We start from the raw sequence: 11,085 nt of genomic DNA, 5'->3' as shown, positions 1-11,085 counted from the left end.
TGTTATCCCTTTTAAGGTCACTATGCCATGTTGTCACTAAAAATCAGTCAAGTGGAATCACAGCCATTTGCAAGCACTTGATATTTGTTTGGCAAGGTGGAAGCCTATACTTTTAGATCATAAATTAATGGCTAAGTTAATCTTCCCTTTTTAATTAAGAAAAGTCAACCAAGCATAAATGTTGATTAAACAGATGATGGTACTGAGAGCCGCATATAGATAATATATGTTACACAAATTAGTTAGCCTGTATCTCTTCATGAAGAGTAAAGATGGAATCAAGGTGATTGTCTAAAATAGGCATAAAATCTAACAAAACAATTTTACCACAATAACCACCACTGTGAATTTTTTACATAAATAATTTCTTTGTTTCACTAATCCACTTCGCTCTTTGAAATTTTATCTAAGTCCTCTTTGTTTCGACAATTAAAAACGATTATTCTCCCCTTCCCTATTTTATATGTGTCAAAATTGAGAAGGTGATGCACCATGTATTCAGATTTTTAAAGGAGGCACTGAGAATAAAGGGAAAATGCAAATATAACATTTCTAACTGTTCACATCACTGAGATGGAGATTTTCCTATGGCTCTTGATCATTATTTCTTAATCTTATGAAAAACCTTAGGAAATCAGCATCCTAAATTATTTCTGTACAGTATGAATTCATCTGCTGCTACTCCAAATACATAATTTTTAAAGAAAAATCTCTATTGAAGTTGACAATTTAAAGGACTAAATGGCACCTGAAACCCAGTGTTTATTTTTTGGTACCAGGGATTGAATCCAGGGCCACATCTCCAGCCCTATTTTGTATTTTATTTAGACACAGGGTCTCACTGAATTGTTTAGGACCTCACTTTTGCTGAGGCTGGCTTTGATCCTCCTGCCTCAGCCTCTGGGATTATAGGCATGAGCCACCATGCCTGGCTTAAAAACCAGTGATCAAAGTACAACCTCTCATTCCTATCCTCTCTGTTTGAATTCAGCTGTGAACCTCTAAAATCTTTGCTTCTTTTCCTCTCACCTTCCTACTTGTCTTATAGTAATAGAGGAAAAGGACATAATGATTATGGTCTAAGTGCCAAGCATAAATTTAGTGGTTCAATTCAGACCAAAAGAAAAAGGAATAGAATAGAGGCATATAGTTTCTCTCATAGAACAAAATAGCTTGTACTTCATTCATTTAGCATTCTACTCCATTTGGTAAGTACTCTCTTCCTCTTGCTTTCCTGTTTATGTTCAAACATCTAAATGCATTTATCAGGTTTCCTTTAGAGTCTGCCTGTGAGCACAGGGATTTGCATTCCCTTTCAAAGATCACAGCATCTTGTTATAGAAAACATTCACACTACTATGCTAAGCAGCAGTTTATACTTAAGATACACAAGTGTCACTTGAAATCTAAGCTGTAAAATAAGAAGGAGGACATCTGGTCAAAGTCCTTGTGTTCCTTGTACTACCACAGTCGAGGAACTTGCAGGAAATTTTCTTAGCAAGTCACCCAATAACTACTAAGTACAATAAAACCTCTCTAATTTACGTTCTATTGGTTAAAAAAAAATGCAAAACGACCTTAGAATATTGAAGCTTAGTTTAGCGCCGTTGATCCTATAATACAAAGTTGGATGAGTTTAGAAAGTATGAGTGAGGTGTAAGTGAACAATATCTTTGAAGGACTTGCAAAACTTCCAAGAAAATGGAATAGTATACAATATTGTTATGAATTTATAATTCTGACTTGCTCATTAGTTGACAGTAGACTTCTTTCCCCCAAGCCAGTGTGGATCAGTTCACATTAGCGAAGGATTTTGTTGTACTTGCAGTTTTCTGTAAGGGCATGATTCCCCCAGATTCTCATGTGACTTGCTTCATTATTTTCCTTGAAGTTTCCACTTGAATATTGCCTAGATAACACAGCATCCCCACTTTCCCCAGGGCACAGTCTGACCTTGCATGTTGCTCACCTACCTTGTTAGTTTTTCTCTTTTCTCTCACCATCCATGTGACACACTGTTTATTTGTCTATCTCTGGCTTTTTTTTTTTTTTTTTTTTTTTTTTTTTGGTGCAACACAAACCTTAGGAGACCAGGAAATTTACCGATTTTTGTCTATGCTTTTTTCCCCCGCAGTGTCTAGAAGAGCTGCTGGCATACAGAAGGTGAATAATAAATGTTAGTACAGTGAAGGAACAAATGGGATTTGCTTGATTCTGATGTGAAAAAGAAATGAATAGGAAAAAGAAATAAATTGATAAATAACTGGTTGATTGGTAATACAATCAGAAAATGGACCCTTTTCATTTTGATGTCTCCAATCTATTTTTTTGTTGTGGTTTTGGCTGGGCTAGAAATGTAGGCATTCACCCAGGAGGCTGCATGCTGACTAATGAGAGAGAGATACAGACCTAGCCCAGCCATATTCATATATTCTATCTGCATTCATTTTTCTCTAGTGACATTTTAATACATTTTGGTGAAGATATTCCCAAGATAATGAAGATATGTTGAGTGAGCATTGAAACTGATGAGTCTTTTTTCCCATTATCAAAGACAAATACAGGTGTGTAATATATGCGGAGCATTGAAAGTAGGAAAAGAAAATGAGAAAATCCCAACGAAAAGAAATTAAAGCTCTCCAATAATTGAAAGAAAGGCCAAACTGAAAACATAAATCTCTGGACTCAGAGAGGATTTATACCAGGGTGGAATGAGTGGACCAATGGCTTTCATGATGTGATTCATTTTGAAAAAATCTCATTTTCTTTGCCAAGTAGAGCTCATGGTTTAGTGAAAATTTCATCTTTATTCTAATCAAATGAGCCAAATTCTGACCCTCTATGTTCTGAAATGAGGAATGAACTTTCCCTAGCTTATTTGTGAGATTCAAAGCATATTATCAAGGAGGGGGTAGTCACAGCAAAGGTGAAATCTTGGTAGATTTGCATTAAACCTTATGTTATAACTGAAATTTCCTTATAAAATTACATTAAGTGGCATAAAGAGCGTTTAATTCAAATTTGGACTTTGTCCAAATGACAGAGAAAGACATCAATTCACTTATAACAACAGCCTGGATAGTCAGACCAAGGGTATATGATAGTGAATCATTTTCAGCAGACCCATAGAACAAGAAAGCAAGAAAAGTCTGGACAGCTCATTTTAAAGCAGGACCAAATCTGAGTCAGCCCAGAGAGATATCATCAGAATGGGGACTGGGCTTTAAAAGACAACTCTAACCCTGATTATGCAATAGCAAAATTAGGGCAAGTAGTGTGCATAGTTTGTACCAAGGTGTTTCATACTTAACATGAACTCAGCTATTTTATTGGGATGGTGGGGATTATATGTGAATGATAAGTTAAGCAGTTAGGAGTTAATCCAAATAATATTCACATTGTGTATGTCATCCTTCATTTGTAGGTGTACTATCTATTTGGTTCCACATAGTATATAGTAAAATTTTTACCTCAGTCTTTTTTCAAAAACTCATTAATTGGGCTATTTAATTCAATCCTGAAATAATGGATACCTAATTCTTCTATTTGAGGTGAGTATAGTAGTCTCCCTCAGTCACAGTTTTTTTTTCTTCTGCAATTTCACTCAATTATGGTCTGAAAGTATCGAATGAAAAAGTTATTCCAGAAATTAACAAACAGTCACATTTAAGTTGAACACCATTCTGAGTAGCACAATAAAATTTCATGCTTTCTCTCTCTATCCTGCACAGGATATGAATCCTGCCTTAGTCCAATGTATCCTTAATGTATAGACTACCCATCCATTAGTCATGTAGTACCTGTCTTGATTATCAGATCAACTATTGTGGGATGGCAGCATTTATGTTCAGGCAACTCTTATGTAGTAGCCTAATATTATGTTGTAAGGTCTATGTTATTCACATCATCTCATTATCTAGGAACTGTATGATCTCACATTATCATAAGATGGACGAGTTCAATCAAATAAGACATTTAAATTTTTTTTAAAATTTATATATGATAATGGAATGCATTACAATTCTTATTACACATTTAGAGCACAATTTTTCATGTCTCTGGTTGTATACAAATTATATTCACACCAATTTGTGTCTTCATACATGTACTTTGGATAATAATGATCATCACATTCCACCATCATTAATTACCCCATGCCCCCTCCCTTCCCCTCCAACCTCTCTGCCCTATCTAGAGTTTGTCTATTCCTCTCATGCTTCCTCTCCCTATCCCACTATGAATCAGCCTCCTTATATCAGAGAAAACATTCTGCATTTGGTTATTTGGGATTGGATGACTTTACTTAACATTATCTTCTCTAACTCCATCCATTTACCTGCAAATGTCATGATTGTATTCTCTTTTATTGCTGAGTTATATTCCATTGTGTATATATGCCACAATAAGGCATTTTGAGATATATATATCTCAAAATGTCTTGTTACCTAGGAACTGTATGTATATATATTAATCATGTAGTATCTGTCTCTCTGTCTCTCTCATATATGATATATATCTCTCTCATATATGAGAGAGAGAGAGAGAGAGAAGAGGGAGGGCACATTCACAGAGCTTTTTTGAAGTATATTGTTATGATTGTTCCATTTTATTATTAGTTATTATTGTTAATCTTATATAGTGCCTAATTTACAAATTAAATTTTATCATTGGTATGTATGTATGGTGTTCAGTACTATTCATGGTTTTAGGCATCCACTGGGAGACTTGGAATGTATTCCCCAGTTAAGAGGAGACTACTGGAGAGGAGAAAAAAAATGGAGGCCAGAGAGTAGATGTATCGCCTTGACAGTGGCTATTGTCAAGCTAAGATTTAGCTGCTTAGAATAATTTCAGAAGCCAACAGCCATCTAGATGGTCTTCTGTTGAAAAATCATCCGTATAAACATTTGAGGGACTTAATTAAAGCCACGAGGTTGAGTCAGCACACTTTCCAAAACTCAGCCAGTAACGCTGGCATAACTCAACGGGAATATGTTTTTAACAAGATGGTTACAAGTCATGATGTCACCTACTCCAGAGATCCTCTAGCTATTCCAGCTATGTGTCTGATTCCAATTCTCTTAATTATTTTTGAAGATTCACCCAGGCTTGTTTTGTTTGTTTACTTACAGAAAATGACTCAGAAACAAACGGACATAGGAAAATGTCACTCATTACATGCTCCATTCTGTACTACATTTTCATTTGCTCTTGCCTAAATTCTCCCAAAGTGGTCAACTTCCAAAAGCAGACAAAGTAAATAATGATCTGAAATACAATGCACATTTAAAAACCTTTTTTTTTCTGTAAAGTGGTATAGATTTGCCAATATATCTAGAAAAAGTTTTCAAATATTTATTATTTTTGTGGTACTGGGGGTTGAATCTAGGAGTGTCCTGTCACTGAGCTATGCCCCCAATTATGAGACCAACCAGGTGTCACTAAGTTACCAAGCTAGCTGTGAACTTGTGATCTTCCTGCCTAAGCCTCCTGAATAGCTGGGATTACAGGTGTGTGCTACTGTGCCTGGTTCTAACGTATATTTAATTAATGTGATATTTTCCATTTTTGAGATAAAATGTGTTTAATAATTGGACCAAATTATAAATAATGCAGAATAGAAGATAACATAGTTAGATCTCAGTTACCATCCAATATAGTTTTCTCTAACAGTTACATATGAAAAGAAAACAAAACACAAAAAAAACTCTCAAAGCAACATAAAGGCTTGTTCTACTGACACAACATCTATTATTTTTATTTGAATTAAGTTCAGTGCTTTAAAGGTTATGGTTACTGTACAGTAATTAGTATCATTATGGGAAATTTGTTATTGCTATGCATTTGACTTCCCCAATTACACAACTGTATCAGTCCATTTTTCATTACTATAACAAATTACTGAGACAGGTTGCTTTGTAAAGGAAAGATATTAATTTTGGCATATGGTTCTGGAGGTTCCAGTACAAGGGGTTGCATATGGTGATAGTCGGAATTCTTGCTGGCAGTGTCTCAAGGTGGGCCAGAGCCTAACATAGCAAAAGATAACAACATTCATGTATGTGTCTCTCTGATTTCTATCCCTTTTCTTATAAAGCTTCCAGGGTAAAATCATGAAGGCTCCACACTAATGACCTTTTCTAATCCTAATCATTTCCCAAAGACCACACTTCTAAACTTTATAGTTGGACTGAATGTCCACTCTCTCAGAACTTCACAATAAGGATCAAATTTCAATGCATGAAATCTCTTGGGACAATCAAACCATAGCAATAACTAGAGAATCTCAAAATGTCAAAGTGATCTCTTTGATCAAATGTGTGGCTTAATTTTCTGCTTATTCTATATTGTAGGCAATGTAATATTGTATTGTCAATTTGCTTGCTCTGAAATGAAAATAAAATCAGAGCTTGTTTTGCACAATTCCAGGTAATTCTTGCTTACTTTATATAATAAGTAGAGACTTCAAAGAAAGTGGCCCTCAATTTGATATAAAGTATCTACAAATACTATTAGTTTCCTACCTGATGGAAATCAATTTTCATCTAAGTTATAATTATATTCCCTTCCCAAAAGGGAGACTAACAAATTTCAAGTAATTTTATGTACCCCATAACTATCCCGAAATTCTTTGTACATCATTTTTTTTTTTTTCACTCTGAAGAACAAGGCTAAAATACTCTTTTGGAATAATTATCCAGCAGTTTTTCATTACCTGACATGTAGTTACAGACATTCTATATGGAGACTCTATTTGTCTTTTAACTTACAATTAAAATGACATACTCAATTTTCATGTTTTTCAAACACTGCTCTTGTAATATTTTTAAAAAATTATACTTGAAACAAACCAAAAAAGAAAACTCAATGTTGTTTATGTGTAGACCAAAGCTACACAGATTAGAGTTCTCACCCTGACTATAAATTCCAATAAAGCAGAGAGTATTTGAAAAATTCAAAAGACTCTGTAGGGCACAGCAGTGGTCTGGCCAGGAACCTTATCAGAGTCAGTTCTCTGTCATTGGACACTTTGGTCAGTGTCAGGTATTGCCACCTGGTTAATTCATCTAATGGTAATGATGGTAATAACATTGGGTATACACTCAGCATGTACTGAGTGCTTTACATAAATTAACTCATTTAATTATGACAACAAACTCCTTATAGTAGGTACCATTTATCTCCATTTCACAGGAGAGGAAATTGAAGCAAGATATTCTATGGTTCCCGGGGAAGTAAGTAGTAGATCTAAACCCAGGCAACCTGGCCTCAAGATAAGTCTGTACTCCTGACCCCAAAAGAGGAGGCAGACATCATCTGAGGTTTACCTTGTGACTATCTTAAAGGACAAACTTTATCAAGAAAGGCAAGTGCATAATTGAAACTCAGACTGTCCAAAATTAGCAGCAAGCCCTTAGATAGTTCTTGCCTTATGCCAAGCACTTCACACATATCAACTAATTCAATCTTCATAAGACACCTGAAAGATAGGCGCTCTTTTTATTTCAACTTACTGTTGTGAAAAATGAGATACAAGGAAATTAAGTAACTTGCCTGTGACTATTATAATAACAGTGACAGGTGTTGAATTCAGGAGTATGACTCTAGAGTCTGTGTTTTTTGTTTTTATGAGATATTTTGTCCTGTTACATAAACTTAGGACCTAAAGTAATTTATAGGCAAACTCACACTAAGGGGGTATCTATATCTATATCTATATCTATATCTCTTTTTTGTTTTCTAACTTACAATTAAAATGACACTCAGTTTTCAAGTTTTTCATATACATACACACATACTGTAAATGACCATTTTACAGTAACCTATATTCATCCTCTTGTTTAAGTTATTGCTTATTAAAGATTAAATTGTACCACTATCTCACACAATCTTTGAAGTTCTAGCCATAGATACCTCAGAATAGATTCTTATTTGGGGAATAGTCTTTATAAAGGTAATTAAGTTAAAGTGAGATCATTAGGGAACATCTGAATGCAGTAGGACTGGTGTACTTACAAAAAGGAGAACTTTGGACACAGGCATAGAGGGATGTCAAGAGATATAGGGAGAAGGCCAATTACAACCCAGAGAGAATGGCCTGTGTTAGTCAGCTTTCTGTTGTTTTGAAACACTACATGAGGTAATCAACTTAAAAGGAGGAAAATTTATTTTGGCTTGTACTTTAAGAGGCAGTCCAAGGTTGCTTGGCTGTGTTGCTTTTTGATCCTATGGAGAAGCAGAATGTTATGGTTTGTATATGAGGTGTCCCCAAAAGCTCATGTGTGAGGAAATGCAAGAAGGATCAGAGGAGAAATGGTTGGACTTTAGCCTTACTCTAATCAGTGAATTAATCCCTGATGGGATTAACTGAGTGGTGTCTGGAGGCAGGTGTGATGTGGTTGGAGGAAGTCGCTCATTGGAGGCATACATTTGGGGTATACATTTTGTATCTGGTAAGTGGAGTCTCTCTCTGCTTACTGATCATCATGTGAGCTGCTTCCCTCTGTCACACTCTTCTATGGTGATGATCTGCCGCAGTCTTGGCTGGGCACAAAATCATGAGCCACTCACAGCTTTGTAGATTCAAACAGCAATTCTTTATTCCCGAACTCACACCGGCCTCTACACACGTTCTGGGGAAATCCAAGTTCTGCCGCGCTCAATTCACGTCCCAAATACTTTCTGAATTCCACGAGAACTCAACGGGAACTCAGGCAGCAGGATCCACCCTATTCCCAGCAGCAATAACCTTCAACCTGGAACTGCCCTAAAACCCAGATTGTCTTAAACCGGGAACGCCTTAAACCCAAATTATCCTAAACCAGGATACTTCCTAAAACCTGCAGGATACACCCTAAACCTGGATCCACCCTCGTCCTTGAGCAGGGTCACCTTTCTCAAACACACATGCAATGTCACAGCGAATTTCTAAGGCAAGTCCATTTAACATGGGGTTCGCTGGCAAGGAAATTTCGATGTGTCATTCCTACTTGGCAATGGCCCTCAGCAATGATCAGCCTCATCATGGCCCCAAGGAATGCAGTCTGCCTTCTATGGCCTAAGACCTCTGAAACTGTGAGTCCTCAAATAAACTTTCCTCCCCTAAAACTGTTCTGGTCAGATCTTTTAGCCACAGCAGTGAAAAAAACTGACTAAAACACAGAACATTATGGTGGGAGTGTGTGTTGGAGCAAAGTTGCTCACCTTGTGGTCGCCAGGAAGTGGGTGGATGGGGAAAGAAAGAGGCTGGGCCTCAATACGTGACCTTTGGGACACATTTGAGATCTAAACGAAAACAGCTTCAAGAACTCTTTCCCTCACAGCCCTCAGAAACCATAAACCTTGCTGAGATTTTTATTTCAGATTTCCAGCCTCTAGAAATGTGAAACAACAAATTTCTGTTTTTAAGTGACCCAGTTTACGGTACTTCACTATAGCAGCCCTAGCAAACGGATGCAGTACTTGTATATGAAAATTACAGAAATTTAATTTCAAACATCATAGACAAATCAATTTTTTTTTTTTTTAAATGGAAGAACACTGGAACACCTTACAGAATCTGGTAAGGTCTGGATGATCAACCTGAAGTCCCATGCAGAACTGGAGAGTGCCAGCAACTCAACATTTCCAAGTCTCTCTCATTGTCTCCATTCTCTGGCTACATTATCTCTTCTTCTTCTTCTTCTTTTTTTTTTTTTTTTCTTTCTCTTGCAGTCTTTCTTCAATTTTTCACTCATGTGACTGTACCAAGGCCTTCAAGGGTAAAGGTCCCTACAAACTAACAAATATTTACTAACAAGTTTAAAACTGTGTTTCAAGTTCATATAAGACAGAATCTGATGAGCCAGACTTAGGTCAAAAGTCTAACCCTATTACAGTCAACTGTGGCTGGGAAGTCAGGGCCACCTGGGGCACACATGGTGCTAGAAGCAGGAACACATTATGAATTTTATGGTCCCTTGACACTTCTGTTTGCTTAGGTCTTGTTATGGTTGGATGTGAGGTGTCCCCCAAAGGCTTATGTGTGAGACAATGCAAGAAGACACAAGAGTACCTTCTCCTTCTCGGGGTTGTGACAGTCTTAACCCAATCAGTGAATTACTCCCCTGATAGGGATTAACTGAGTAGCAACTGAAGAGGTAGGGTGTGGCTGGAGGAGGTGGGAATTTGGACATGGCTTTGGGGTATATATTTGAATCTGGCAAGTGGAATCTCTGCTTTCTAATCACCACATGAGCTGCTTCTCTCTGCCATACTCTTCCTCCTGATGTTCTGCCTCACCTTGAACCCTGAGGAATGGAGCCTGCGTTCTATGGCCTAAGACCTCTGAAACCACGAACCCTCAGATAAACTTTTCTTCCCCTTAATTATTGTGGTCAGATCTTTTAGTCACAGCAGCAAAAAAGCTGACTAAAATGGGTCCCATCCTCCCTAAGGGAAAAAAAAGAAAAGAAAAGAAAAGAAACAAACAAACAAACAAACAACCAAAACCTAAAAATTAGACTGTATGGTTGCATTGATAAAAAGATTAATATATTAAAACATTTTTACATGAATATTTATTTTACTTTTTTCTTTTTATTTTAAAGAAAGTAAAAGTAGTATGGTCTATGCACTGGTCCTTCTATTGTGCTTAATGTGGCATTTTTGGCCAAGTGGACTTTTTAGAGAAAGAGAATTTACCAGGATAGCCACACATTTCTATTAGTTAGGCTTTCAAAATCCTTGTTTATACATTTTTTTTTCCATGAGACACTGATAGCTTATGTTCTTAATCATGATATAAATAATATTGGTGCCAGAGAGAAGACTTATCTGTTCTCTGTCTAAACACCTCTCATATTTTTAACATATAATTGTTGACTTCCACTGTCTGATTCCCATATGGTCTCAAGGTTATAGAATAACTTGGATGCATGTTATGGAAAAGGCTTGGGATAATGTATTTCAGCTCCTGGACAAAGCTGAGTATTTTTCCAAATCATTTCTGAAATAATGCAACATTATATTTGTGATAATTTCTCACAGAAATTTATGCCATTAGTCTATTTTTTCATAAGTAAAATAAATCAGGATGTCCTTCTT

Source organism: Urocitellus parryii, chromosome 2 (assembly GCF_045843805.1).
Source record: "Urocitellus parryii isolate mUroPar1 chromosome 2, mUroPar1.hap1, whole genome shotgun sequence".
NCBI lineage: Eukaryota > Metazoa > Chordata > Mammalia > Rodentia > Sciuridae > Urocitellus > Urocitellus parryii.
This window is presented reverse-complemented; position numbering follows the sequence as displayed.